The following is a 26,568-nucleotide window of genomic DNA, read 5'->3' on the forward strand; positions in this document are numbered from 1 at the left end:
GTTCAGATTATTTTCTTTCTTTTTTTTCTTTTTTCTTTTTTTTGTATATGGGTGTCTAGAAGTTCCAGCACCATTTGTTCCATTGAATTTCCTTTGTTCTTTTGTCAAAAGTCAGTTGACTATATTGGTGGGGGTCTATTTCTGGGCTCTCTATTCTGTTCCATTGAAGTATTTGTCTATTCTTTCACCAGCACCACACTGTTTTGATTACTGTAGCTTTATAGTAAGTCTTGAAGTTGGGTAGTATCAGACCTATGTTTTGTTTTGTTTTTTTTTTTCCTTCAATATTATGTTGGCTACTCTGGGTCTTTTGCTTTTCAGCTTATTGATAACCACAAAATGATTTGCTGCAATTTTGGTTGAGATTGCATTGCATCTGTAGAGGAGTTGGGAAGAAGTGACATTTTAACAATATTGAATCCTATCTGTAAACATATTCTATCTCTCCATTTATTTAAAACTTCTTTGACTTCATGGTAGCTTAGTAGTTTTCCTCATACAGACATTATGAATATATTTTCATTTATACCTAAGTATTTCATTTTGTTTACATGGTAACTCAAATGTTGTTATTGTTTTCATTTTAACTTCCTATGATTCATCGTGGTATAAAGGAAAGCAATTGACTTTTGTATATTAGCCTTCAATATGCAAGCTTGTTATAATTGCTTATGAGCTCTAGTTTTTTTCTTGTCATTTCAGATTTTCTATGTAGACAATCATGTCATCTGTGAACAAAGACAGTTTTACGTCTTTCTTTCCAATCTCTACCTTTTACTTCCTCTCCTTGTCTTATTGAATTAGTTAGGATTTAAGTATGGTGTTGAAGAAGAATGTTGAATAGGGATGGGATGCCCTTGCTTTGGTCTCAATCTTAGGGGGAAAGCATCTGGTTTCTCTAGGTGTTTTGTATGTTCTTTACCAAGTTGACAAAGTTCCCCTCTATTCTTGGATTAATATGAGTTTTTATCATGAATAGGTGTTGGATTTTGTCAGATTCTTTTAGTCATTAAAAAGTAATGATTTTTTTTTATTAGCCTGTTGATGTGATGGATTACATTAGCAGATTTTCAAATGTTAAACCTGATTTATATATCTGGAATAAATCTCACTTGGTCATGGTATATAATACTTTTTATAAATTGTTGGATTCAATTTGCCAATATTTTGTTGAGGATTTTTGTATGTATATTCATGAGAGATACTGGTCTGGAATTTTCCTTTCTTGTAACATCTTTGTCTGTTCCTGCTATTTTAAGGTAATGCTAGCCTCATTGAATGAGTTAGGGAATATTCCTTTGCTTCTATTTTCTGGAAGAGACTATAGAGATTTGGTAAAATTTCTTCCTTAAATGTTTAGTAGAGTGTACAAGTGAAATGCACCTAGTATTTTCTGTTTGGGAAGGCTATAAATTTCATTTCTTTTTTTTTTTTTAATTTATTTATTTGACAGTGAGAGAGAGAGAGAGAGAGCAGGAACACAAGCAGGGGGTGTGGGAGAGGGAGAAGCAGGCTTCCCGCTGAGTAGGGAGCCCGATGCGGGGCTCGATCCCAGGACCCTGGGATCACGACCCGAGCCGAAGGCAGATGCTTAACAACTGAGCCACCCAGGCACCCCCATTTCTTTAATAGACATAGACCTACACAAATTATCCCTTCTTCCTTGTGTGAGTTTGGTAGTTTGTGCTTTTAAGGAATGTATCGATTTCATCTGAGTTATCAAATTTGTTGGCATAGAGCTGTTCATAACCTCCCTTTCATATCTTTTAAATATCCATGCAATTAGTAGTGACTGCTGCACTTCAATTTTTGGTGTAAGTAATTTGTGTCTTGTCTCTTTTTTCACTTGGCTGGCCTGGATAGAGGTTCATCAATTTTACTGATTTTTTCAAAGAACATGGTTTTGGTTTTGTTGATTTTCTGTACTGATTCTGTTTTCAATTTCATTGATTTCTGTTCTAATTTTTATTATTTCTTTTCCTCTTCTTACTTTGGATTTAATTTTGCTCCTATTTTCCTAATGTCTTAAAGTGGAAGTTTAGATTATTGATTCTAGATCTTTCTCCCTTTCTAATATATGCTTTCCCAATGCTATAAATTTCCTTTTAAACACTGCTTTCACTGCATCTCATGAATTTTTTCAAGTTGTATTTTTATTTAAATCAAAATATTTTTCAATTTCTCTGGAGACTTCTTTGACCAATGTGCTGATTAATCTCCAAGAATGTTGGCATTTTTCCAGTTACCTTTCTGGGTTTTTTTATCTCTTTATTCCATTGTAGTCTGAGAGCATACTTTGTATGATTTCCATTCTTTTACATTTGTTAAAGTGTGTTTTATGGCCCCAAATGTGGTTTATCTTCATAACTATTTCATGTAAGCCTGACAAGAATGTGTATGTTGCTGTTGTTGGATGAATATATTCATATTCCATATGAATTCTATATGGAATATGGAAGTATTCCATAAATAACAATTAGATTTAGTTGATTCATGGTGCTGTTTAGTTCAAATATATCCTTACTGATTTTCTGCCTGCTGAAGGTGTTCATTACTGATAGAAGGGTATTAAAGTATGCCTATAATAATTCATCTATATATCCTTGAAATTCTATGAGTTTTTGCTTCACATATTGCAATGTTCTCTTGTTTCAGGCACATACATATTGAATATTATTATGTCTTCTTCAAGAATTGTCCCTTTTATTATTAAGTAATGCTGTTCCTTATTCCTGATAATTTTCCTTTATGAAGTCTGCTTTGTCTGAAATGAAAATAGTTACTCCAACTTTCTTTTCATTAGTGCTAGCATAGGATATCCTTATCCATCCCTTTACTTTTAATATATACATATTTTTATATTTCAAGAGGGTTTCTTGTAGATGGCATTTGGTGGAGTCTTTTAAATTTTATCTACTGATAATCTATTTCTTTTAATTACTATATTTAGACCTTTCACATTGAAGGTGATTATTGACACAGTTGGAAAACATATATATTAATGTTTTCTTTTTGTTGCCTTTGTTTTATTTTATTTTATTTTTTGCCTTCCACTCTTTCTCTGCTCTGGCTTAAACTGATCATTTTATATGATTGCATTTTCTCTCCTTTCTTAGCATATCAATCATATTTCCTTCTTTTTTAGATATTGTGCTAATAGAGTTTGCATTATATATTTATGACAATCCAAGTCACTTTCTTTTTTAAAAAAAGACTTACGTATTTGAAAGACAGAGAGAGAGAGAGAGAGCACACAAGGGGGGGGGGGGGGGGGGGGGGAGAGGCAAAGGAAGAGAGAGAGAGAGAAAGAGAATCCCCAAGCAAACTTCCCACTGAGTTGAAATCAAGAGTCAGACACTCAATCAGCTGAGAAACCCAGGCACCCCCCAAGTCACTATCAAACAGACTATACCACTTAGCAGTTAGTGGAAGTACCCTATAACAGTGTATGCCTAATTCCTCCCTTCTTTCCCTTATAAAATTGCTGTTATTACATTTATCCATAAGCTATACACCAAATACACTGGTGCTATTATTAAATTGAACAAGCTTAGACAAATCAAACTTTTGCCTTCATCTAATCCTTTCTAGCACTCCTCCTTCATATAGGTACATCCAAGTTTCTGACCTATATCATCTTCCTTCTCTCAAAAGAATTTAACATGTCTTTCAAGACAGGTTTCCTGGCAACAAATTTCCTCAATTTCTGTTTAAGAACGTCTTTACTGCTCTTTAAATTTTGAAAGATAATTTTGCTGGATACAGAATTCCATGTTAGTAGGTTGTTTTTTTTTTTCCTTTAAGCACTTTAAATATCTTACTCCACTCTCTTCTTGCTTGTATGTTTTCTGAAGACAATTCTTTTGCTTGTTCCTCTCTAAACAAGGTGCTCTCCTCTACCCTCCAGATTCTTTCAAGATAGTCTCTTTTTCTTTGATTTTCTGCAGTTTGAATATGATATGTCTAGGTGTAGGTTTTTTGGATTTTCCTGCTTAGTATTCTCTGAACTTCCGTATGTGTGGTTTGGTGTATTTTATTAATTTGGGGAAAATTATCAGAAATTATTACTTCAAATATTTCTTCTGTTTCTTTCTATCTTCTCCTTCTGGTATTCTCAATACACATGTATGCTACACCTTTTATAATTGTCCCACAGTTCTTGGATATTCTCTTCTGGATTTTTTTCTCTTTATCTTTCCGTTTGGGAAGTTTCTATTGACATATTCAAGCCTCTTGTTTCTTTCCTTGGCCATGTCCAGTCTACTAATGATTCATCTTCTGTGGGTGCTTTTTATTTCTAGCATTTTTTCTTGATGTTTTCCTTAGAGTTTCCATCTCTGTTCTTACATTACCCATCTGTTCTTGCATGCTGTCCACTTTTTACCTTAGAGTCCTTATCATATTAATTATAGTTATGTTAAATTCCTGGTCTGAATCATTCCAAAATCTCTGCCATGTCTTAGTCTGCTTCTGATGCTTGATTTCTTTCTTCTAAGTATATTTTTAGGCACACGCTGTAATTTTTTTTGTGAAAAGCCAGACATGATGCATTGGGTATAAGAAACAGAGGCAAAGAGGTCTTTAGTATAAGTTTTGTATTTATTTGGCTAGGGGTTAAGCTGTGTTTACTATTTTCTAGAGTTGGAGGTGTCAGAGGCTAACATTTTTCTATTTTCCTTGTTTTCTGTCTCCCCTGTTGTCTTTGGTTTTCCCTAGAGGCTCCTTCTTAAATAGAGTGTGAACTTTTTAGTTCTTTTCAGCTGCAATCCCCCATAGTTATGGAGCTCTGTAGTGTGGTGGTAAAATGTTGGGAAGAAGGAAAACATTCTATATCCCTATGGTTAGCTCTCATCTTTTGGTGGGCCTGTTCCCTTGGGCTGTGGCTTTCACAAGTGCTTCTCAGTTTCTCTGTCACACCCTTATATGAGAGGGGAAGGCTAGAGGGGCCTGTAGTTGAACATTCCTTTCTCCCTCTTCATTAGGCTTTGGCAAAACCCATGTTGATTAGGCTCTGGTAAAGTAGTTTCTTCCAAGGGTAGGCCTTTCTTAGTAAGAACAAATGCTCTTGGTATACTTTAAAACGGTTACTTTCCTCCTCCACCTGCCACATACAAGAGGACTTTTTTTCTCTGATTTTTACCCCAAGAACTTAATTGGGCTCCTGAAGGTGAGACTCATGAAAGTGTATCCTCTACAAAGAGTAGGTCTTCAGGAAGATTTTCTCTCTCAAGCTCCAACAATTAGTCCATGGCCCTTCATGTGTTCCTATCAGGATCCAGCAGCAGCTTCTGCTCACAGTAAGCTCTGGCTCTCTATTTTTCATCTCCCCATTTTCAGCTGGTGGTTTGCCCTGTGGCCCCAATTCTCCAATAAATTTAAGAAGAATTATGAATTTTCATTTGTTCAGCTTTTTTTCTTATTATGAGGATGGCCATGATGACTTCTCAGCAATCTAGGACCAGAAACCAGAAGTCAGAAGTTCACTTTTCACTGGTAATCCCATATGACTTTTGTATGTTTTCCCCTTTATATGTGCTGTTGCTTCTGCCTGGAATGCCCTTCCTCCTTTTCACAGAACTATAAGAGCCTCAGCATTTCTCATGTTCATGTATTACTTCCCAATTCATGTATTACCCAATTCATGTATTACTTCCACTCTGAAGTATTTAACTAAGGGGATTTATTTGCTCCTTAATTATGTTCTCATACCACTAGGTACCATGGCATGATTATATCACTTATCACATTATATTATGTTTATATTATATTATTTACAACACCATCTATGTTGTAGGTACATATTGTGGGCAGTGACTATAAGCTATGGTGTACTTAGAGTAAAGCATGAATAAATAATTTACTGAATTGATTCCAGGCTTGTTCTCTTAGGTCTAGCATTGATTCACCTGATACTTCCTTTCAGAATGAGCTAGGCCAGATAGTTTCTGAGACAATATTTTTTGAGTTTATAATAAAACCCTGTGGTTCAGTCTTAATTCTTATGTAAAGGGCATAGAAAGTTAGTAAGATGGTTCTAGAGAATAATGCAAACTAGTAACATTATCTCTTGAGACTCTGAAGATTGATTACTGCTGCTCAGTGTTCATTAAATCCCCCAATGAGGTTAAATGGGGTTTGCAGATGATCCCAAACTCTGCTTCCACATTAGTGTAGGTTAACATCACTCATTTTGCCATTTCTAGTGGTTCCTCCCTTAGAAGGTTGGAATCATGTTCTATTTTAGCAAATCTGTAAGAAACCATACTGAGAGCTCTGAACCAAAGCTTGCCTAGCTTGGATGTGAAACAGAAGTCCCCTATCTGGAGAACGGCTTCCTTGCTGGTGGTAACAGGAAGATACTTGCTCTTACAGTTACTAAGGTATATTTAGTCATACATATGTGACTAAACTGTTAATATCTTGGAAGAGAACAACGTTGCCTACTTTACAATCATAACTTCTAGTCCTTAACTGTCACAACCAATTATATATCAGAATATGTAATTCCGGTGTGTTAAACATGGAAGGATCCAGAGAGAGTTTTATATCCTATCCTCTCATTTTATCAAGTGGAGAGTTTCTTTTCTACAGGGGAATATGCCAAAGCCAAAAAAGTAAAACTAGAACTTATGCCCCCACAAAAGCATAAATATTTGTACATTTTTGTCATTACAATACCTCCAGAGTCTAGAACAGAGACTGATATACAATGAACATTCCATAAGTATTAGCAGAATAAGAATGAAAGGACTTCCTAAAGTTCCAGTATGAATTAGAAGCTGAAGTAGGAATACAGCAAGGTTTCTGATTCCCAAACAAGTAACCTTTCAATCACATGATGCTTTTTTCCAGCAAATTCTATCTGTTTATAATTACTCCATATATCTTGGAAGGAGATACTAAAGAACAAAACTGCCAAAATAGCAACTGTTTCTCAATTTAGAATTAGGCCAGGTAAAAATGTCTATTTATCATGAATTGTAAAATATCCAATACTGATGGTCTAAAATGTTAAAATATTGTCAGGAATAATTTATTTTGCAATGCATAAAGCTGAAATATATTTACCTTTCATATAATTATGAATTATTGATATATTTAAACAAAAATTCTAATTGAAAGGATCAAATCCTCCTAATTTCTAACTTACAAAAAGGGTAGTAATTAAAAGTTAATGATTATTAAAAATTTATTGGTGTAAGGTACTAAGATAGGATCATTGGGGGAAAGTACAGAGACCTATAGAACTTGATTTCTGCCCATGAGGTGAGATATAAGAAATGCACACATAAACAATCAAATGCATGCCTTGTACTGTTGGGTAAGTGTTATGTTTTGCAGGGAGTACTACAAGATTTCCAGGAACTAAGAAATAATATTGGTGAAAGAAAATTATGGAAGACTTCTCAGAAGACATGGCTCCTAAGCTGACTCTTGAAAAATAAAGGTACAACAGATGTATAAGAGAATTTTTCATGAGGTGAATGGCATAAAACATATCCTTGAGTATTATTTTTTAAATGTAGGCAAATGTAACCACCATGAAAGATTTAGTACAAACTTGGCACATTATGGGGCCTCAGTACATAACTATCATTATTATTTATATTATTTGTAATATTAATAAAAGTATGGAAAGCTCTCTTTTAATTGTGATTCGCTCTGAATAGAACCTTGTGATTCATCTTGTTTTCTTCACAAACAAAATATTATTTTTCATATTTCTTTAATCCTGGAGAGGCAACAGAGCTTTCCATTAAAAGATGAGTAGAAGTATTTATTTGTTATTTATATATAGCTTGTTCAAAAGAGGATTTAAGATAATGTCCACAGACACATATAATTAGTTATGGTGTTTAAATTTTTAGGAGACTTTAGTTATAGTAATTATCTGTATATACATTTGATCACTCCTTGTTAGGAGGGAATCCCATTTTCTCCAAGAAGAGTAAATTTTTACCACCACTCTTTTTTTTTTTTTTTTTTTTACCACAACAGATAAGTGGAACTTCAGTTGCTATGTCTACTGCTTTATTCCACAGGAAGAGCAGACAATCTTATTGGTCGAAATTTCATGTTTCTTGGGCCATATAAAAATGTATAGGGCTATTTAGGTTCAAAGGTGGGGGAAAAGCACAATTCCATCTATTTCACTGCCTGCTTCATTAGCTAAGCCTCCTCCTTCCTCTTCTAACCCCATGTGGTCAGCACTGCTGAAACAGAGTCCAGGTTCTCTCATCTGAGGTGTAAGTCGAGGTCCGCTATTCTTTCCTTCATTCGTGCTCCTTCAGAGAACTTTGCATAGCAGAGTGGGTAGCAGCACTTGGGATCACATTCTTGACATAGCTCTCCTCACAGGAAGGCTATAACTCTAAGGGCTATATCCAGAGACCCACAAATAACCTCACATTTTGTCCCAGGTCAACAATAAATTCTGCATTTCAGCTTTTCCAACTACCAGGCACTTGCCACTAATAAAAAAAACATAATTTGGTTACCATTTGCACTCTTGACCCTATTTTTTACTGATCAGAACTTAGAAAAGGTGCATCAGTAATCAATACTCCAAATTTTAACATCCTTTCTAGTTTGGAAAGTTCTTAATGGCAAGAAGGATAGAGTATTTACTTTGTACCCTTGATGATATCTTGAAGATCACAAGGTACTTGACCATCATGGATGATCAATTAATACTGCTCCATGGATATCTGGTTATTCAAACACTTTGAGATCTTTGCAGAAATATTCTCTCATTATAGTTATTCTCTACCCTATCCTTCAAATAATCTTTATACAAGGTAACAACATAATTATAAAAATACAGTATTGGCTCTGCCATCTGCCTTCCCGATAATAAGTCTTTAGCTATGGGCCGGGGTGGGAACAGAGGGCAGAAAATGGTGGGGGAGGAAGAACAAAGTGTATGATCTATTTGGATTTTCGAGAATCAGGTCACACTGCAGAACTGTGTTTTATCTTCTATTCCACAGAGCAAGAGTAATGCTTACCATGACTCTCATGGCAAATCAATACAGTTAGGGAGTAAAAAGAACAAAATTCCAAATCTCAAGTTCCCAATAACTCAGAAAACTTTAAACTCTGGACAGACTCTACTGTAATATATCAGCTTTCACAGAGTCATAGAATCATTGAGGTGGTAGTCTTAAAATGAGTTCCTGAAGTCACTTAGAAAACTACTGGGGAGGTTGGATTTCGACTCATAGACCCCGGTGGTATGCAGAAAGTTCCAAACTACCATCAAATTGGTGGTGACACTGAAATTATATGTTACTGGGAGCTATGCTCAACAAGCTGAAGGGGCTGCCTGGAAGCTACCCCAGTTAGGCTCCACCAATGTGTGAGTGGGGAAAGTAACCTATAATCAAAGATACACCACAATCTAAATATGTAACAAGCTATTCCCATACATTACTTACTATGTGAGATTTAATGTAACCCAACAAATCAAGGAACTGTTCAGGCCCTGAATTACACACTGGTTCACTATGACATGAAGCATCGAATCAGTCCATTTAATCCTCACAGCCCTTAGGGGTAGGTAAGCAATTAATTCCTATGTGACTTAAATTATCCCCATTTTATAGGTGAAGTATCTGAGCCTCAGTGAAATAAAGGGATTGGCCATAGCCATATATTTCATAATAGATCAAGAGAGTACTAAAACTCAAGCTTCCTGATTCCAAATCTAGTCCTCTTTTCACTATAATCCCAAACAAATCTCTTTACATCAAGAACTTATTTTCTAAACCAATGAGTTATGAATAATATCAATTTATTATATGGAATAAAGAAAATGAGTAAATGAAATATTACTAGATGATATCTTCTCCTTTAAAAATGGTCTGTGTAAATAAACATCTAAGAATCCATCATTTGAGTATAGTTTTGTTAGTTTTTTTCACATTATAATCCAAAATTCTTTTAAATTTTAAAGTCTTGCTTCATTTCCTACCCCATTCTAATAAAAACTGAAATGTACTAGAACCTAATTATACTTTTACACTTGGTATTCATGCTGTGAACCACCTTTTAGGTCAGATCTGCATAATTATTTTCATGGATACCCTTAGTAATTAAAACTTTTTGCATGAAATAAATGAAATACCACCTCTTTGCAAATACTTCCTGTTGTGAGAATATTAAAGTAAGATTCTAGACTATTTCAAGGTTATATTGCTTTTAGTGGAAATAACCAGAGACAATCAAGCCAACTAAGAACTAAGTGTGCTCATTCACTATGATGATAAATGTCTGAGTATCTACTATGTGTTGGAGATGTAAAAATGAGCACAACCTGGTGTCTGTCCCTGGAAAGATCACAGCTTAGGAGAGCTGGATATATGTTCCATTAAACAAAATACCCTTTTGACTGACAGAAGCACAGAACATCTGGCTTAGAGAGGGGAAGCCATTCATTCTGCTAATGTGAAGATTTCAAGAAGGAGGTGATAATTTAACCAAATCTTGAAGCAAGAGATGCTTTTGTTACAAGATGAATTTAAAGAAGCTGAGGAGGAAAAGGATTAATCCCCGTGCTCCAAATGGTATGCCATCAGATATCTGGCTATATTTTCCATCACATGTGTTGTTGGCACCCATCAGAGAGAAGTGAATTTTATGATGGAATTTTTCTCTCCCCAATATGTTAACCTCCTTAAAATTCTTGCCAAATCATAAAACCCTCCAAGTCACATATGCATCAAAGGCAGACTCTGGTTGGAAGTTTCCATTCACAGTTACTAGTGCTGAGTACTGTGGTGTTACTGAGTTATGGAGAATTTAAAACACCCAGAAATCTGTTCTCCCCCACCCCACCCTGCCAAGGTACTCAGAGTGATCTACAGTCTGGCCGAATTCATTGATTTCTGGAATCATGACCAGAGTTTTGGTTGTTTTAGGTACGCATACTAATGGAGGATACAGAGGTTTCCATCACAGAATTTTTAAACAGTCTTCAAAAAGGCACATATGAGAGGATGGGATAAACATATTCACAAAGCCAAATGAAGAATTCATTTTATTAATTGTAATACTTTATATTTGAAAAACACTTAGGATAATTTTTTATTATTGTTTGAGTGTGCTCCTGAGATTGACTTTTTATCAAATTACCTTCATTTTATCATCAATCAAATAATTATGTCATGAAAGCAAAGGAGGGTTGGAGCTACTTATGGAGAACTCTAAGGCATTGTACACGTGTTGCTGAGCCATGGCACACACACACCTGTAATGTATAAAGGTGTTAGTGCTTATTGCAGAGATGTAAGTCTTACGATCTGTGAGTTAGTTTGTTGTGTAAAACATCATCCATTCTAAACTTTCAAAATAGCTTTAGAATTTACATTCTATCCAGGGTGCCTGGGTGGCACAGTTGGTTATGTGCCCAACTCTTGGTTTTGGCTCAGGCTGTGATCTCAGGGTCCTGGGATTGAGCTCCATGTTGAGCTCTGAGCTCAGTGGGGAGTCTGCTTGAGATTCTTTCTCCCTCTCTCACTGACCCTCCCCCCTGCTCTCTCTCTCTCTCTTTCAAATAAATAAATAAAATTTTAAAAAAAGAATTTACATTCTATCCAATTCTAAGTGATGAGACAATCTACAAATAAAAATAATGCTAACATAGAAAATTAATGGCCAAACATAAATATTTGGCTGAACTAGACTTTTTCCTCCAAATAACTCCAATACTGTTAATCACCTCATCTGCTTCTCTTTGCTTAAATTTTCAAGGTTTAGATCTAATCATAGAGCCTGCCATGATCATTTAAACCTTCCTTGATTTCCTAATTCCCTAAGCCTCATTTCCTTTACTCTCATCTGTATAGCACAATTCAGTACTGGATATATATTATCTCATTCTCTAGTTGTATTCTCTTTGTACATACTGCCTCTCCAAATAAATTGGGAAGGAACAATGTCCGATATATTCTTTGTTCCACCATGATGCTTAACACAATGCTAAGCATATAGCTTTGTTCGGAAGTTTTTCAGAAGTTAACAGTCTGTAAAATTTAACTCATTGTTTTAATGTGCTTAGTTATCTGGTCTGTTGCATCAAAGAAGATTAGAAGCAGCAACCACCAGAAAGGATCTGAAAGCTAACACAAGTGAGAATAGATTACATGAGAAAAGCTAACCAAAGCAGTAAAACCACTAACCCCAAAATAGGCTGGGGCTGTTGAGTAAAGAAGCAAATAAACCCAAAACCTTAAGTGCTTCTGAGAACATACCTGAAAAAAAACAAAATATTCACCCAGATTTCAAGTTCATCTTATTTAATACTTAGTATGTGCTACTTATTTAATACTTAGTATGTGCCAGGAACTATGCTAGAACCTGAATTTACAAGAGTTGACATGGCATCTGGATCACTTGCTTTTGAGAAACTTGCTATCAGTGGAAAGAAACAAATTGTATTGTTTTCAAAACTACATGGTAAATGTTAAGATAGATATAAACATCCTATAGGAGCATAGATCGTTCCTTTACTCAACTTCATCCAAAAGAGCTTCCAGGTGGAGTAAATCTTTTTGATGACTCTAGTTATCAAGAAAGAGTAAAGCTGACAGTCACTATTTAATAAGGCATTATCATCTCCAGAAATAAGTTAAAGAACAGGTTTTAGAATGAAATTTTTGCCAGAAGTGCTTCAGAATTTGGGTATTTATTATAGGAATAACTTTAGGTGGAAGTGACAAGTTTCCAAGCAAAATGTGGGTATTGAAAAATAAATTTGTGAATTGCAATACTATTCTGTGTAACAATGATCCATCATTCACAAAATACAAACAATTACCTAACAGAAGAAAAATATTTCACAGCAAGGAATCAGAGCAATTTATAGCAATTAATGCAGATTACACCTAGTTATCCAGAAATATATCAAAGCTGAAGCACAATTACATAAACCATCTGTGTGTCATTTAAGAGGAATATAAAATAGAGAACTTTTCTCCCAAGGGATTCATGAATCTCTATTTAAAAATTGATTTATGCCTTTGATTAATTTTTTTTAAAAGTATCTTCACTAAATTATAATGTGATCTTTTGTGATTTCCATATTAAGTTTATGTTCAAAACCCAAATGATATTTATCTTAATTGATGATTCTGCATTTTTAGCTGAAAGACTGAAAGTCCATCCTTAGCCATCCTATTTCTTGACTCATCAACTATCAAGTTTTCATAATTAGGATTCTGGCTATGATAGATGACCTCAAGCATCTATTTAGTAACCAACTTTTTTAGTAACAAGTTTTCAGTAACAAAGTAGACAAAATCTCCAGTTAGGGAGTCTTTACCAAAACTAGCTTGTCTTTGTTACTTAGGCACCTGGACCATTTTTATAAATTCATTTTTGTCTTTGGAACTGTATTTTAAAGATTGCCTGCAAACTGTATACTCAAAATATAAGCACTTTCTTTGCATTTTAAAGGTTTTCAAAACTCCCTCATGAGTTTTCATCTATACCATGTCTTATATGTTCTATTTTCTATCATGGTTGAGAACCATCAATCATAATTCCCAAGAGATCCCATGTCACAGCGCCCTTGCTGTACCAGCACAGATTCAAATTATTTACCAACTACTCAAGCCTATCAGCACCAAGAAATCTTTGCAGGAAATTAAGTGACATTAAGGGAAAACATGAATAAACATCCAAACAACTAAAGGTTACATTTAAAATGATTTGATGAGCCTCAGCCTACATAGAAAATATATTTTAAGAAACAAATGAACATCATTCATTCATTCATTCAGCAATTACTGATTGTAAATCTAATGTGCCAAGCCCATTTTGAGTGCTGGGCAGGAGCAAACGAAGTTGACAAGGTCCCTGGTCTCATGGAGCTTATAATCTACTAGATGAGTTAGCCAATACCTAGATAAATATATAAATGATTTCACACAGTAACAAGTGCTATAAAAAAACAAAATAAGCAATGTGACTGGTGATTAGGAGAGACAGAACAGCACCTCTCAACTTTTGTGCCTAAAGACAGGTCAGAGGACTAAGAAGGAACAGCCATTGAAAGACAGAGAGGAAAATAAACAAACAAATGAAAAACGGGTAGAGAATTCAAAGAGACAAATACAAAGACCATTAAAAGTCAACATGTGTAAGGCACAGACTGGGATCTCACTGGATACTGGAGACCTGGCTCCAGCCTACAGAAGAAAAAAGAAGTCTAGAATGAAATTGTCTCTATGCCTTATTATTGGCATTATGTGAGAGAGGTAGCCTGTTTTCTCACTACAAAATCAGGGTAATAACATCTAATTTCTAGGTTTGTAGTTAATATGAATTAGTGTAAATAAAGCACTTGGCACATATTAGATGTTCAGTAAATATCAGTTTCCTCTTCACTAGGGAAATAAGTAGAATTTACCCAGTAGAGATTAAAAAAGAGATCTTAGGTCCAGTTATAGCAACTTATTTTATAACACAGCTGACATGGCCTCATTCAGACTTCCAGTAATCCCATAGAAGAGGTTTATCATCTCCCCTTGGGGATAAAAAACTGAAGCTCAAAAAATACTCTGTGTGTATGTGAGATTGGACTTGGACCCAGATCTCTTCTAATATCTCATTCCAAAGCCTTTGCCCACACTGCACTGCATATCCATCATATCTCTATGTTCAATTAACATCAATATGGCTTTAGTGAAAGGGGCTAAGACCTTTTCATAAAATAGCGAGTGAAAGGAAAGTTGTGCTAGGCACATGTGTCCAAAGAGGACAACTCTTAGGTTCAGTGTGATTAAGGGCAAGTCTCTTGAAGCCAGATAAACCCAGCTCTAGGGCCTTCCATTTATTAGCCATGCAACCCTAGACAGATTTATTTTCTCTTCAGATATCCAGACTCTCCTCTATTGATACTCATCCAGAGCCAATCACAGCATTTATGGCACCTAAATGTGCTGGTGACTAAATAAGATAATGCATGTATAATACATGTAAACACCTAACACATGTACCTGACAGATACCAAGTTAGAATGCCACTTTCCATTTGCTAAAAGATTTCACCAACTTATACCTGGCGATTAAAAAAAATGTCTTTTCAGAATATCATCAAATTGTGATTTCTCATTTTTACACAGTAACACTACCCTCATGAAGGAAGTATACATATTCAAACTAAATATGTACCCTGCTGTTTAAAAAAATGCTTTCAGATTTCTAGTCTTATGATACATAGAAGGAGTCAAAGGCCATATATGTTTGTAAATGATGTTATGGACATAGGAAAGAAATACATGACTTGCTATGTAGATGACTGACCTGAAAAACTTAGCACTACATCTGCTGATGATGCCCAGCATCCTGTATCACAAGGTAAATCATACTACATTAATCATGGAGTCCTTTAAAAGAATTACAAATATTCTTATAACAAGGTATTTCTTGATTATGTGCAAGATATTTGGGCAGAATAGGCATTTTGTGGCTAAGGGTTCTGATCTCAGTTCTGGATAGCCTGCAAAAATTATAAGGACCCTTTATTTTTCAATGCACCCTATAACTTACTGAGCACTAGAACATGCAATAAATATATCATCATTTACCTATGGGGAGCATTTTAGGGCTTCCACAGTCATTACTTCATTTGCTCTTCAGAACATCCCAATGAGGTGGCAGAGCAAAGATTAGAAATCCTGTTTCATAGAACAGAAGCAGAGACTCACAGAGGAGAAATGATTTGCCCACATTGCAAATGTTAGAAGTGTCAGAGTCAGAACTTGACGTCTTGAATCTCTACCTCATTATACATATTTCTTCATGTGATAAGCTGGAAACTTCTACTTGCTATGTCAAACATTCTTATGCTATATTTTATTAAAGTGACTTTTAGTTAAAAATAAAAATGCCCCCACTGAATTATATACAGATTGTACCTTTGTTAATAATTTGAGAGGCTTACAAACTATGGAAAGAGCCTAGATGTCCATCAACAGATGAATGGATAAAGAAGATAAATATCACACACACACACACACACACACACACACACTGGAATATTATGCAGCCATCAAAAAAATGAAATCTTGCCATTTGCAAAGACATGGATGAAACTAGAGGGTATTATGCTAAATGAAATCAGAGAAAGACAATTATCATATGATCTCACTGATATGAGGAATTTGAGAAGTAAGACCGAGGATCATAGGGGAAGGGAGGGAAAAATGAAACAAGATGAAACCAGAGAGGGAGACAAATCATAAGACTCTTAATCTCAGGATACAAACTGAGGGTTGCTGGAGTGGTGGCGGGTGGGAGGGATGGGGTGGCTGGTGATGGACAATGGGGAGGGTATGTGCTATGGTGAGTGCTGTGAATTGTGTAAAGACTGATGAATCACAGACCTGTACCTCTGAAACAAATAATACATTATATGTTAATGAAAAAAATAATTTGAGGGGCTTAGAATCACTTCTGCTCTGCTAAGCTATAAAGTTACTTACATATATATATATGTACACACACATATACACACACATCTATGTATATATATGTATATACATGTAGGAATATACATGTTTATCTATCTACATATACATTGCAATTAACTCTTGCTTACTAAATAGCCTTAAGTTATCATTTTCCTGGTCCATGCACTGTACTTTATTTATGTATGAATAAGTGGCTTTTTACATGGTCATCTGGTGATTTAGTATCATTGACTAAGAGGGCTTTTTGGATATTAAAAAAAATCTGAAAATATCTAAACATGTATAACACTTAATTTAATAATTATTCCATGAACATAGAGTTTGGAAATCTTGTGGGTGTCACTTTTTTTTTTTTATGAACACTACAGCCAGAGGAGTATTCCAAAACATTTCTGTACAAATCTGACTTTTTCTCCAAATAAATACTCTGGGAAGTACCGGCGTACTTATACAGATCAAAAGGTATAAGTAATAGGTAATAGGTAATAGGTATAAATGTGAGAAACTTTTGGAAATAAGAGAAAATAAATATATAGATACAAATTAGCCATAGAAATACATTATTTCCAAGTTTTAAGACAAAATAGCAAAATTATGTAACCTTTGACAATAAACTTGGAAGAACAGACTGTGTATCTTAATTAAAAAGAATAAAGTATTTTCCCAAAGTCCTCATAAAAGCAAAGTATGCTATACTTGACAATATTTGTATCCAACTACATTGGAACCATGTGTCTATCCGAATTCAAAACTCTATTTAAGTGGAAATATGAAGGCAATGGATAATGATTTCACAAAGCCCAAAATATGTGCAGCTACACCCAACCAAAATATGAAATGGCTAAAATTCAAACCAAATTTTATTTATATCCATAATAAGTTTAAAATCACTCGTTATCATTGCTTCAAATCAGAAGTCTGTTCAGCATGACATAAGTGACTCCCTGAGGGCTGACATTGTTCACATTTGACCCGGCTAGCTAATGCCACCCTGTGTCTTCTTCTCCAATGTGTGGTAGCTTTGTGTTGGGCACAGTATCTAGAATACCAACCAGTTTTTTTATTCAGTATTCATAGGCCCGTTTGTCATCACATAGTCACAGATGTAGAACAATATGTGCCACAAAGTCAGCATCCTTCTAGTCCAATTTTTGTAAGGGATATTAATAATGGGAATATTAAAGGAAAATTCATTATTCAAATATTTACACAATTGGCTTCAGGTCTAAGGTATTGAGATAAATACAGAGAAAAATATTTTAAAGGTCTCTATAATTTTCTGGTTTGTAAAGTCAATCTTTTTCTCCATCTATTTAAAAACATATATAGGTGTACTTATGTGTATGTATGTGTGTATATATACATGTACACACACACACACACACACGCTTACGCTAGCTGAACAAGTGACCTCTTCAGAGGTGATTTTGATTAGATCTTCTCCCCAGAATTTTATTTAAATTTTATCCATAGACAGATGAGACGGAGAGATGAAAGTGGGGGAGGGAGATTTCATTTAAGTCAATCAGAGTTTTCTTTGGTTAATTTAACTCTGTGCCTTTGTGATGTTTTCTGAAGGAAAAATAAAGGCAGGGTGCAGAAGAAGAAAAATCCTTCCTCTTGGGAAATAAAAGAAAATTATATGAAAAATTACTTGTTATAATTTTTGAACAGAAGAGAAAATGAAGTGTAAGTGCCTGGGGATTTCCAGTTCTCTCTCCACTGCTAAATCGTAACCTAATTTACAAGAGTTTTCTAAAATAAAACAATATGTCTTTCCATCACTACATCCCCACATCCTCCATGCCAGTTGGATTTAGGGGTTATTCTACTGTTTTGGTTTGCTACCAAGTGGAGATCTTCTGTATCAAAAACAGAAGTGCCAAATGTATGAGATTTCGAAGAGAACAATTCAGTTGAGTAAAACTTTAGTAAAGTGAACTTTACTGAGGGTAACATGCTGGATAGCTTTGTATGATCAATTAAAGATTTGGAGATTTTTATACATTCAAACTGTCCTCCTTTTCCTGTGGAAGTTTTTCTAATATGTATTTAACAACCCGCTGCCTTTTCTTTTCATTGAGTTGCTTTTTCGAGCTTTCACTCACTGTTGACTGCTGTCATTCTTTCCCCTTTCTCCTGTTCTATGTAGCTTTCTATGTCTTTACACAAAGAAACAAAACAATCTAGGTTGGTAGAACCAGAGGCATCAGATCATATGACAGCAGAATAATTTCTTTACTTACAAACAAGATACAAAAGATTTCATACAAAAACATTGTAATTTCTCTTTTGAATGTTCAGAGTGGTTTTTTGTTGCTGTTTCACTTTTTTCCTGGTTTTCCAACATATTTTAGTTTGGAGAGAGAAATAGCTGACGGGTAAAAGTTTGCAACTATTAAACAAAAGAATAAGATAAGCAACAGTAATTTTCCAAATGAGTAAGGGCAAAGAAACTTTAATCAGATTGGGTAACTACTGCCATATAAAATACAATATCTTGGGCGTCTGGGTGGCTCAGTCATTAAGCGTCTGCCTTCGGCTCAGGTCATGATCCCAGGGTCCTGGGATCGAGTCCCACATCAGGCTCCCTGCTCAGCGGGAAGCCTGCTTCACCCTCTCCTACTCCCGCTGCTTGTGTTCCCGCTCTCACTATCTCTGTCTCTGTCAAATAAATAAATAAAATCTTAAAAATAAAAAAATAAAAAAAAAAATACAATATCTCTCCATAAATGCAATTGGTTTCCCACTAAGAGAGTTCCTTTGGGCACACAGAATAAGGAAGTTATCATGAAGCTTGGTTTCTTGGTACACAAACCCTTAAAATGTTGGCCATAGGACTCTGTCTTCAAATAATACCAATGGAGTCTAGCAAGTTAAATATCCTACAAAGACTAAGGGTCTATGCAGATGTAAATATATTATGGGGCTTTGAGGCTCAGAATTATTCAGAGAAGTCAGCATGAACCCCACCTTGCTCCCTTTCTGTCTTGTCAGGTCTCATTCACTCTCTCTGGCTTATAAGGGCAGGCCAATCCAAGAGAACCCTGATTGGAGCCTCCTGGCAATGCATGGCACTCTTTGACCTGGATCAGTAGCAGGGCTGGAACTAGAAATCGGATTTCCTCATTCTTAGTTCATTTACCTATCCACCATGAAACCAAGAAAATTTGATCAACATTTACATTACTAAATCATCATTACTTTTGAATCTCCATTGGTGTCAGCTGTGTGCCAGGCATCCCCCCAGGCCTCACCCTACCATAATCACTGCCCTATGACTACACAGACTAGATGTCATCTCTTCTGTAGAACCCATCAACAGACGTAAGACCTTAAAAAAGAAAATCTATTAAATGTAAGAAGAATTCAAAGACAGAATATCTGCAAGTGGAAGGATCTGATTAAGATCCACATTTCTCCCCTGACTTTCTGTCCAACTAAGAGGAGCGGAATATAATCACAGTAGGAACAGTATTGATTAGATGCTAATCAAGTGTTTTAAAAGGAAAGTGCAGCAAAATGTAACAACCTGGAATGGCTGTTGCAATGGAATATTTTAAAAGGTAAACCTAGATTTGCTCTTCAAATAATAGCCAATCTCAGATCAAATCAAATCATTTCTTCCCTAGAATATTTGTCAAAATAGTTTATACAGAGACTATTTTTTATTACAAACATTCTCATACTTGACAGCCATTCCAATACAAGTCTTGTTTACAAAAACACTGCATTACAGATATTTCTTTCTACTTTCAAACCAAATTGTCAAAAATTGTCATGATTTCATAAGGAAACAAAGTCTCAAACATAAGAGATGAATATTTATATTTTTTAGATATAGATAGATATAAAGACCATTATAATGCCTCCGTAATGAATGAAATAATTTCTCTTTACAAATCTAGTATACACAAATCATCTATAATTTTGTATAAAGCTTTTACAATTCCTTAAAAAAATTTATGCAAAATTGATACTTTCAAACTTGCAAACAAAAGATTTTTAAAGTCCTACCCTTACATTTCAGAAGAGAATATGATGGAGTATTGGAGTGGTACAATCTAATCCTCTTATCTCACTTGCACGGATATCATTTTTCCTGAACCCTTTTTAGCCCAAGCCCAGAGAACACAGGCTTACATACAAGCTAACAAATAGGAAAAAAAAAAAAAAAATTCAGGTAGTCAGCAGAATGCCCCAAAATGAGATAGCCTAACTTCTTTCAAATTGCTTTTTGCCAGTTTAATTATCTAGGCTTCTTTTGGGAACAGCAAGAATATTGCTAAACTTTTTTTTTTTTAAGAATATTGCTAATCTTTTACTATCCCTTCTTCCAGCACATGTTATCAAGCACAGTTACATTACTCAATTGGTATGCCTGCTTTAAACAATGATAATTATAATAATAATAAAGATAATAAGGAAACCTATGTGACTAGAATTCTACAGTCTGAGTCATGGTCCACAAATAGGCATGTTTCATTCACTTTTCTGAAAATATGCTCTAAAGCAAGAATTTTTAAAAGAAAAAAAAAAGCAGTATTTTGGACAGCTAGTCTGCTCCAGATGTAATGCCTTGTTTGAGGAGGGAAGAGAAAAGTATATTCTTTGGTAATTGAAACTCAAAGACCACCTCCCATGTTGTTCAATAAAGATTTCTTAACTGGCATCACATGGAGTACTGCAATATAATTATCTATAATCACGGATTCACGTGTCTAAAGAAATGAATGTATAAGCCTCCCCAGAGGTATTGTTCTATAGCAGGAGTTTAATACATCAATTCAGGCTTTAGCAAATGGGGGCTTTTGTCAATATTTCACTGACACATCACCTACTATATAACAACACCACTTAGAATTTATATAGGTCTTTCATTTACAAAGAGAGCTTTGCAATAATTAATCCTCTGAATACTCACTTGTAGGGGGTGGGGGATGAAAATCGATTATAAAACAGAGAATTTTAAGCAAGAAATGGTTTGGATGAGACCATAAAGGAGTCAGTTTGAGACTGAAATAGAATCTCCACCACCCTCCAAATCAGCAGTGCTGTTTTGATATGATTCATATGTATCTAATGTTTTTTAAGCATTGATAGAATCATACTGTATTCTTTTTGCCTACTGTATTTCCCAAAATTTCTTCTCTTCTATTCTTCAAGGAGTGTTAAATTTTTAAGAGCCATAGATTTTTTTCCCATACATTCTCCAAAATGGTACTATCCCTACATTTCTTGATATATATTCTTCAACATTGAGAGTTCATTTATAAGCATTACTATAACTTATACTATCAGTGCTATGGCAGCAGATAAAAGTTCACCATTTATATATACCCAAGACTAAACACAATGCATGGCACATGATAGCCTAGTACTCATTCCAAAAATCTTTACTGAATAAAAAACTCATATTCCTTCAGCTTTGTTCACTCCTTTATTCATATACCCATGACTCAACTATTATATATTGAACACTGCTATTTATAAGGTACTAAATTATTTAGCAAAAAGGAGAAAAAAAAATAAATCTGCCATGTGATTTCATGGAATTGATAATTAACCAGAGACAGGTAAATGAAAAATGAAGACCATTAAGGACCATGATAGGGGATGGGAGCACAAAAGAAGGAATAAATACTTATACTTGGTGAGGATTCAACACACTTCACAAGAGGTAGCTTTTACTTGCATTTTGAATGAGCATGGCTTTGATAGGCAGAAGAAATTGGAGGAGATTATCAGACTAAGAGGAGAGTGAGACTTTCCTTCTCCCATCAATATGAGGAAATGTGTAGCTAAAATAATACCACTTCTGACTACACCCTGTAAAGTCAAACTGGACTCGTGTTGCTGAGAAACTCGAGATGAGAATGGCTTGTGATTATCATACAGATTGGTTGTATGTAAATGTATGCTTCTTAGTGCTTGAAGATACACCCTGCTCTTTTCATATATTTTAAATATTCCTAAGATTGTTTCTACTTCTAATGTATATTATATTAAAAATGGGGAAATTTAATCCTCCTTTGAATATAAGGCTGAAGAATATAAGTAGAACACCATTATTACTAGAAAACATGTAATAAGTGTATAAGAATTCTTCAAGAACACACTCTATGCTTTATTTTGCTCTAGGCATTATGCAGGACATGGTGTATCTCCTAAAACAAGGTCTTAACAGTGTCAACACAGCATAAATGTTCAATAAAGACTTACTAAATTAAGCATTCCCTGATGAGTACACAATCTGAGGAGAGAGACTCTAAACAATGAGAATGACTGGAATGGCCCTTTGTTCAACGTGCAAGGCACAAAGCATTGAGTCTGTATTTGAATTCAACTCTTCCAGGTCTGAGAATAAGGCTCTCTCCAATGGCTCTCACAGCCATATTGATTCTATTGGATATTTCCTTATTGGGAGGAATTAATTTCAATTTCAGAATCACAAAGCTGGCTTAGGTGGGTTTCTGCTCTTTATTTTTCTTCCATGCACACATTAAGCCACCAGTCCCATTGAGGTCCATTTTCTGGATGGTTTGTGTTCATGTCTTACAAAAGCCAATGGAAACTCTAGCAAAGCCCAAGGGAAACACAGGCAATCCTCTCTGCTACCTCAGGACTGGCTCAGTAAGATACCAGTACCACTGTTCTCAGCACATGCAGACTGAACGTCCTGAGTTGGAAAATATTATGTCTTCCATTGCAAGGGAGCTCTCCTCCCAGCACTTGTTACCAGAGGTACTTATGGGATTATAATGATCCACTTTAAATGTCATCAAATACCCATGTGAAACAGACTTCGAACCCAACATGTATATTTGCTATGACATCTCTCCTTGAAGCTAATTATTACAGGTTAAAGTTTAACAATCAAGTTGTTTGAAAGGCATCTTATAGTTTACCCTGATTTTCAGCATAAACACAGATGCCCAAGTAGGTTTACCCAACATCACAATCCTGGGAAACTAACCTGCCCACTTTCCAACTGTGTCTGGGGCCAGTCAATTTTGACCAAACCAGGTATTTTCTAGGGGTAGTCATGAGAAGTGAGAGTTGTAGATAAATATATTTCAATACAATTGGTTTTTTAAAATCTTGTGTATTTTCTATTTTATGCATTACATATTATTACTCTGAAAAAGAAATCCAATGACAAGACCGCCAAGATAATTCATAGCATAAAAAGGTTAAGAATCTCTAAAGGTTACCCAGAAATCAGTTAATATGAGAGCATGCCAAATGCATTACACCAAAATGAGGAAAGAAATTACCATCCATAGGGAAAATTAGGTGAGATATTGGAAGTCTAAAGAAACAGAGATCTAAATTTTTACTGTGAAAAAAACCCTAAGGGCAATATAAAAGAGTATGTGACATCAGGAAGGGAGCAGAGTTGGACTACATAAAGATAAAGGTAGGGCGCCTGGGTGGCTCAGTTGGTTAAGCGACTGCCTTCGGCTCAGGTCATGATCCTGGAGTCCCGGGATCGAGTCCCACATCGGGCTCCCTGCTCAGCAGGGAGTCTGCTTCTCCTTCTGCCCTCTTCCCTCTCGTGCTCTCTGTCTCTCATTCTCTCTCTCTCAAATACATAAATAAAATCTTAAAAAAAAAAAAAGATAAAGGTAAAGACAAACATAAAAAAAATCCCTGGGTATGGAGTGGAATCATTCCAGGACAAGTCTCAGGGAAGTGAGTGTTCTCCTTATCTTGCAGGTAGGGTCTTAAAGGTGCAGTGTCCCACTAAAAAGTCACTAGACAAACACAGATAAGAACTAAGAATAATGACTTAATTCATTCATTTATTAAATAAAAATATTTTGAGCACCTTTTATGTATCAGGTACCATGTGCTTAGCAATGAATATCCAATGGTGTAGAACACTATAAATGGTCTCCGACTTTGTGGAACTTGCAGTCCAGTTGGAGAGGCAGACATTAAATAAAATGAACACATAAAAACTTCAGAATTATCATAGGTACTATGGAGGAAAAAAATACTGTGGCACAGAGGGCCTCAGTGAAACTGAAGCTGTGACCTGGAAGATGAGCAAAACTTGGCCAGGCAGAGTGGAGGAAGGAGTGTTCCAGGAAAGGGGAAGAGCATGTGGCAGAGAAAGACTAGTGCTGCTGACTATTTTGAATTACTGCACTTTTCAACCTACTGGAAAATATGGGTAGATCCTGCATCCTGAGAAGAGGAAAAGAGAGTAAGAAATTACAAGGCAGCTAAGGAAGGGAACAGGGAAAGGCACAGGGATGAAGAGGCAGAAGTTCACTTCCCAATCTTTTATTGGAAACTGGGCAAACTCTTCTTTCATTTAGTTTCCAAAGCAGAGCTAAGTTTTCTCTTTCATACCCTTTGTATTGAAGGGACTATGAGAAGGTGATGAAAAAAAAAAAAAAAAAAAAGAAAAAGAAAAACCTTAGTTCATTTCAATATTTACTGAGAATCCCAAATGGACAACTCCAAAAGTGCTATGGAAAATACAAAAGTAAGTAAGCGCCAACACTTGCTTTGTAGAACAACTGCGTGGGAGGGAGGGAGAAACAACTAGTAGAATGCTCAGTAGGATTGAAGCACAGCTCAGCCACTGCCCTCTGGCTTGTGGCTTTGGGCAAGTCACATCCCTTCTGTGGGCTTTCTTTGACACATCTGTCAAAGAGCATGTGGGCCAACTGACACTCTGACATTCCCTCCAGTTCAAACAGTCTGTGCTCCATTTCCCAGAGTCTGTAATTAGAGAATGCTCAAATTCCTCTAGTGTGGGTGTGACCAGAGGCAGTTAATATATTTATTATCTGATCATATTATATCTGATCATATTATTTATGATCAGGGGTCAAAGATATAGATAGATGATAGATAGATAGATAGATGATAGAAAATGGATGGATAGATAGATAGATGATAGATGATAGATAGATGATAGATGATAGATAGATAGATAGATAGATAGATAGATAGATAGATAGATAGATGATAGATAGAAAATGGATGGATAGATAGATAGATGATAGATGATAGATAGATGATAGATGATAGATAGATAGATAGATAGATAGATAGATAGATGATAGAAAATGGATGGATAGATAGATAGATGATAGATGATAGATAGATAGATAGATAGATAGATAGATAGATAGATAGATATTTTCATGTAAGCCTGGCTTTTGAGGCTCCTGAACTTGAGTTGTCTGAAGATTAAAGAGAGTAATGGATTATAATGTATACTAGCTAACCACTAGACTCCTAGGAGCTGGTGTTGGGGTAGAAGGAGGGCTCTTTTCTAGGGTCAGGCACAGTACTAGGTGCTAAGAATTCAAAAACAATGTTACGCAGATAATAAAGACTGTAAAGATAGTTTACTATCAGAAGTCCCCAAATAGGAATATAAATAAGGCACTCTGAGGACACAAGGAAGGGAGTGAACATGTAGGGGAGATAGAGGAACATGTGGAAAGTTTTGCCACAGGTTTTGCTTTTGAGCCTGATCTCAAGGTGTGAAGAAGAGTTAACTAACCAGGGTGAAGAACATTCCAAGTAGACAGATCATGATACATAAAGGCAAGCAGAGGAAAAATGAACACAATGCCCTTCCTTCCTCAGCATCTACTTCAGTCACATTGCAGATAAACAGGATCTTAAACATGGGAAGCCATCCAAATTGAGCGATTCTCATTCTTTCCTCAAAATCCTAAAGGGAACATTTTAAACTCCCTTTTTTGTAATTGCCAGGAAAATTATGCGTACCCTTATTTAGAAGAAGTAGCTCTTACTTCTTTTAATCAAACAATATATCACTCTCCCACTAAAGCTGGAACCAAATTCTTCTGCATTTCAGATGTTAATTGGACTTTACTTATTCTTTTGTAAGGTGCATGAATATGGTCTGTCAGCAACTAAACAAATTTAAGCAGAGAAAAGAAGGAAAAAGGACAAAAATGGGCTTTGTGAAAAGCAATGAAATGCATCAAAATTGGGGATTCTGTCAGCCAAGTTGATCAACTTGAAGGATGTTCTTGCCAGGTTAGGACACGTTCCTTTTCCAGCTACTGTCAACCTGGGCTCAGTTCCACTCAGAAAGG

Source organism: Mirounga leonina, unplaced genomic scaffold (genome assembly GCF_011800145.1).
Source record: "Mirounga leonina isolate KUSES-001 unplaced genomic scaffold, KU_Mleo_1.0 Mir_115, whole genome shotgun sequence".
NCBI lineage: Eukaryota > Metazoa > Chordata > Mammalia > Carnivora > Phocidae > Mirounga > Mirounga leonina.